The following is a 6,603-nucleotide window of genomic DNA, read 5'->3' as shown; positions in this document are numbered from 1 at the left end:
ATATTTCTCCTAGAAAGAGAGAAAAGTGTATGTTTCATTTTCCACAGAAACGTTCTGATCTTTCCAAACCATACCAATTGTTGACCCTGAGTGCGACATGGGACACAACTCACGACGAGTAGTAGAACCGCTAGGTGGACACAAGTGTTGTAAAGCTGCTATAATATAGTCGGTCTCAAGTCATTCCCTAAACATCCAATGTTGTTGGTGAGGAGAAATACCGTTGTTGTTTCCTAATCTATTAGGGGCATAAAATATCCTTGCGCAAAACTGGGAGCATGATGGGAAATGAAGCCTTTATCTCCCGCGCAAGGAGGATGCCAATGAGCGATGCCTTGAAATTCTGGGCATGAGGAGGATGTCGAGGATGTATCCGTTCACTTGGTAGTTCAGTTGAGGATGACGAACATGTAAGTTGTCACCTTATAGTCTGGGAGTAGGATATGTACTAAGGCCTTCACCACAAGTACTAGTGGAGGACGCTAAAAGTATAGGCCATCGTCTACTCATGCATAAAGAGGATGAACATCATATGATCTTTGATCTGAAAGAAGACAAGGTTGATGTCCATGATAAGCAAGTGCCAGTGGACTAAGACAATAGAATAAGACTTACTAATATATAATACGAACTTACCTTATATCACTTCTTGTGCTTTGATGTCTACTACACAACCTTCTTCTTGTAGACATTGTTGGGCCTCCAAGTGCAGAGGTTTGTAGGACAGTAGCAAATTTCCCTCAAGTGGATGACCTAAGGTTTATCAACCCGTAGGAGGCGTAGGATGAAGATGGTCTCTCTCAAGCAACCCTGCAACCAAATAACAAAGAGTCTCTTGTGTCCCCAACACACCCAATACAATGGTAAATTGTATAGGTGCACTAGTTCGGCGAAGAGATGGTGATACAAGTGGTATATGGATAGTAGATAAAGGTATTTGTAATCTGAAATTATAAAAACAGCAAGGTAACAAATGATAAAAGTGAGCGTAAACGGTATTGCAATGCTAGGAAACAAGGCCTAGGGTTCATACTTTCGCTAGTGTAAGTTCCCGCAACAATACTAACATAATTGGATCACATAATTATCCCTCAACATGCAACAAAGAGTCACTCCAAAGTCACTAATAGAGGAGAACGAATGAAGAGATTATGGTAGGGTACGAAACCACCTCAAAGTTATTCTTTCCAATCAATCCAGTGGGCTATTCCTATAAGTGTCACAAACAGCCCTAGAGTTCGTACTAGAATAACACCTTAAGACACAAATCAATCAAAACCCTAATGTCACCTAGATACTCCAATGTCACCTCAAGTATCCGTGGGTATGATTATATGATATGCGTCACACAATCTCAGATTCATCTATTCAACCAACACAAAGGACCTCAAAGAGTGCCCCAAAGTTTCTACCAGAGAATCATGACGAAAATGTGTGCCAACCCTTTTGCATAGGTTCATGGGCGGAACCCGCAAGTTGATCACCAAAACATACATCAAGTGAATCACGTGATATCCCATTATCACCACAGATATCCACGGCAAGACATATATCAAGTGTTCTCAAATCTTTAAAGACTCAAACCGATAAGATTACTTCAAAAGGGAAACTCAATTCATTACAAGAGAGAAGAGGGGAGGAGAAACATAAGATCCAACTATAATAGCAAAGCTCGCGATACATTAAGATCGTGCCAAATCAAGAACACGAGAGAGAGAGAGAGATCAAACACATAGCTACTAGTACATACCCTCAGCCCCAAGGGAGAACTACTCCCTCCTCGTCATGGAGAGCACCGGGATGATGAAGATGGCCACCGGAGAAGGATTGCCCCCTCCGGCAGGGTGCCGAAACGGGTCTAGATTGGTTTTTGGTGGCTACGGAGGCTTCTGGCGGCGGAACTCCCGATCTAATCTCTGTTCTGGAAGTTTTAGGATACGTGGGTATATATGGGTGAAAGGAGTACGCCGGTGGACCGAAGGGGGGGCCACGAGGCAGGGGGCGCGCCCCCTACCCTCGTGAGCTCCTCCTTCATCTTCTGACGTAGGGTCCAAGTCTATCCGGTAGGCTTCCTTCCAAAAATAACTTCTCCAGTTGATTTCGTTCCGTTTCGACTCCGTTTGATATTCCTTTTCTTCGAAACACTGAAATAGGCATAAAAGAGCAAATCTGGGCTGGGCCTCCGGTTAATAGGTTAGTCCCAAAAATAATATAAAAGTGGAAAATAAAGCCCAATATTGCCCAAAACAGTAGATAATATAGCATGGAGCAATCAAAAATTATAGATACGTTGGAGACGTATCAAGCATCCCCAAGCTTAATTCCTGCTCGTCCTCGAGTAGGTAAATGATAAAAACAGATTTTTTTTTGATGCGGAGTGCTACTTGGCATAATTTTAATGTAATTCTTCTTAATTGTGGCATGAATATCCAGATCCGAAAGATTCAAGACAAAAGTTCATATTGACATAAAAATGATAATACTTCAAGCATACTAACTAAGCAATTGTGTCTCTTCGAAATAACATGGCCAAAGAAAGTTATCCCTACAAAATCATATAGTCTGGCTATGCTCCATCTTCAGCACATAATATATTTAAATCATGCACAACCCCGATGACAAGCCAAGCAATTGTTTCATACTTTTAATGTTCTCAAACCTTTTCAATCTTCACGCAATACATGAGCGTGAGCCATGGACATAGCACTATAGGTGGAATAGAATGGTGGTTGTGGAGAAGACAAAAAGGGAGAAGATAGTCTCACATCAACTGGGCATATCAATGGGCTATGGAGATGCCCATCAATATATATGAATGTGAGTGAGTAGGGATTGCCATGCAACGGATGCACTAGAGCTATAAGTATATGAAAGCTCAACAAAAGAAACTAGTGGGTGTGCATCCAACTCGCTTGCTGACGAAGACCTAGGGCATTTTGAGGAAGCCCATCATTGGAATATAAAAGCCAAGTTCTATAATGAAAGATTCCCACTAGTATATGAAAGTGGCAACATAGGAGACTCTCTATCATGAAGATCATGGTGCTACTTTGAAGCACAAGTGTGGTAAAAGGATAGTAGCATTGTCCCTTCTCTCTTTTTCTCTCATTTTTTTAATTTTTTATTTGGGCCTTTCTCTTTTTTTATGGCCTCTTTTTTTCTTTTTTTATTTGGGCTTCTTTGGCCTCTTTTATTTATTTTTCGTCCGGAGTCTCATCCCGACTTGTGGGGGAATCATAGTCTCCATCATCCTTTCCTCACTGGGACAATGCTCTAATAATGATGATCATCACACTTCTATTTATTTACAACTCGATGATACAACTCGATACTAGAACAAAGATGACTCTATATGAATGCCTCCGGCGGTGTACCGGGATATGCAATGAATCAAGAGTGACAAGTATGAAAGAATTATGTACGGTGGATTTTCCACAAATACAATGTCAACTACATGATCATGCTAAGCAATATGACAATGATGGAGTGTGTCATAATAACCGGGACGGTGGAAAGTTGCATGGCAATATATCTCGGAATGGCTATGGAAATGCCATAATAGGTAGGTATGGTGGCTGTTTTGAGGAAGGTATATGGTGGGTTTATGGTACCGGCGAAAGTTGCGCGGTACTAGAGAGGCTAGCAATGGTGGAAGGGTGAGAGTGCGTATAATCCATGGACTCAACATTAGTCATAAAGAACTCACATACTTATTGCAAAAATCTAGAAGTTATCAAAGCAAAGTATTACGCGCATGCTCCTAGGGGGATAGATTGGTAGGAAAAGACCATCGCTCATCCCCGACCGCCACTCATAAGGAAGACAATCAATTAATAAATCATGCTCCGACTTCATCACATAACGGTTCACCATACGTGCATGCTACGGGAATCACAAACTTCAACACAAGTATTTCTCAAATTCACAACTACTCAACTAGCATGACTCTAATATTACCATCCTCATATCTCAAAACAATCATCAAGTATCAAACTTCTCTTAGTATTCAACACACTCATAAGAGAATTTTATTATTCTTGAATACCTAGCATATTAGGATTTTAAGAAAATTACCATGCTATTTAAGACTCTCAAAATAATATAAGTGAAGCATGAGAGTTCATCTATTTCTTCAAAATAAAACTACCACCATGCTCTAAAAGATATAAGTGAAGCACTAGAGCAAATGACAAACTACTCCGAAAGATATAAGTGAAGATCAATGAGTAGTCGTATAATTATGCAACTATGTGAAGACTCTCTAACATTTAATAATTTCAGATCTTGGTATTCTATTCAAACAGCAAGCAAAGCAAAATAAAATGACATCTAAAAATAGCAAACATCATGTGAAGAAGCAAAGACTTAGGATCAACCGATACTAACCGATAGTTGTTGAAGAAGAAAGGTGGGATGCCAACCGGGGCATCCCCAAGCTTAGACGCCTGAGACTTCTTGAGATATTATCTTGGGGTGCCTTGGGCATCCCCAAGCTTGAGCTTTTGTGTCTCCTTAATTCCTCTCATATCACGGTCTCCCTAAATCTCAAAATCTTCATCCACACAAAACTCAACAAGGACTCGTGAGATAAGTTAGTATAAACCATTGCCAAAACCTTATCATACTCTACTGTAGCAAATCACTAAAATTATTATTCAACATTGCATACTAAATGCCTCTGCATATTTAATAGTCCTATCCTCAAATAGAATCATTAAAGAAGCAAACATATGCAAACAATGCAAACATAACAGCAATCTGCCTAAACAGGATAGTCTGTAAAGAATGCTGCAACATCCATACTTCCGTAGCTCCAAAAATTATGAAATAAAATTCCCACTGTATTAAATTTATCAGAGCTTAATATGCAAAATGTTTCAACATTTTATCACATTTTTACTTTTCTAGGGAATTATTGCAACAGCGGTAAACTTTCTGTTTTCAAACAGCAACATGTATACTTGTAACATAGGCATAGTAAAGGCTATCAATGCCACTTTTATTGAAATAAAATATGCAAAACATTGTTCTAAATAACAGCAAGCAAATCCTAACAAAATAAATTGACGCTACAAGCAAAACACATATCATGTGGTGAATAAAAATATAGCTCCAAGTAAAGTTACCGATGAACGAAGACGAAAGAGGGGATGCCTTCCAGGACATCCCCAAGCTTAGGCTCTTGTCTATCCTTGAATATTACCTTGGGGTGCCTTGGGCATCCCCAATCTTAGGCTCTTGCCACTCCTTACTCCATAGTCCATCGAATCTTTACCCAAAACTTGAAAACTTCACAACACAAAACTTAACAGAAAACTCGTAAGCTCCGTTAGTATAAGAAAATAAATCACCACTTCAAGGTACAGTAATTAACTCATTATTTATTTATATTGGTGTTAAACCTACTGCATTCCAACTTCTCTATGGTTTATAAAAAAATTTACTAGCCATAGATTCATCAAAATAAGTAAACAACACATGAAAAACAGAATCTGTCAAAAACAGAACAGTCTGTAGTAATATGAATCAAATGTATACTTCTGGAGCTCATAAAATTCTCAAATAAATTTCTGGACCTGAGGAATTTATCTATTAATCATATTCAAAAAGAATTAACTAAATAGCACTCTCCAATAAAAAATGGCAGCAATTCTCATGAGCGCTAAAGTTTCGTTTTTTGACAGCATGATCAACAAGACTTCCCCCAAGTCTTCCCAAAGGTTCTACTTGGCACAAACACTAATTAAAAGCATAAAACCACATCTAAACAGAGGCTAGATGAATTATTTATTACTAAACAGGAACAAAAAGCAAGGAACTAAAATAAAATTGGGTTGCCTCCCAACAAGCGCTATCGTTTAATGCCCCTAGCTAGGCACGATGATTTCAACGATGCTCACATAAAAGATAAGAATTGAAACATAAAGAGAGCATCATGAAGAATATGACTAGCACATTTAAGTCTAACATACTTCCTATGCATAGGGATTTTGTGAGAAAACAACTTGTGGGAACAAGAATCAACTTGCATAGGAAGGTAATGCAAGCAAAACTTCAAAATTTTAAGCACATAGAGAGGAAACTTGATATTATTGCAATTCCTAAAAGCATATGTTCCTCCCTCATAATAATTTTAAGTAGCATCATGAATTAATTCAACAATATAACCATCACCTAAAGCATTCTTTTCATGATCTACAAGCATAGAAAATTTACTACTCTCCACACAAGCAAAATTCTTCTCATGAATAATAGTGGGAGCAAACTCAACAAAATAACTATCATGTGATTGAAAATTAAGATCAAGATGACAAGTTTCATGGTTATCATTATTCTTTATAGCATGCGTGTCATCACAATAATCATCATAGATAGGAGGCATGCTTTCATCATAATAAATTTGCTCATCAAAACTTGGGGGACAAAAAATATCATCTTCATCAAACATAGCTTCCCCAAGCTTGTGGCTTTGCATATCATTAGCATCATGGATATTCAAGGAATTCATACTAACAACATTGCAATCATGCTCACCATTCAAATATTTAGTGCCAAACATTTTATAGATTTCTTCTTCTAGCACTTGAGCACAATTATCCTTTC

This window comes from Triticum urartu, chromosome 2A, assembly GCF_056163025.1.
Source record: "Triticum urartu cultivar PI428250 chromosome 2A, HENAU_Tu73, whole genome shotgun sequence".
NCBI classification, from domain to species: Eukaryota; Viridiplantae; Streptophyta; class Magnoliopsida; order Poales; family Poaceae; genus Triticum; species Triticum urartu.
This window is presented reverse-complemented; position numbering follows the sequence as displayed.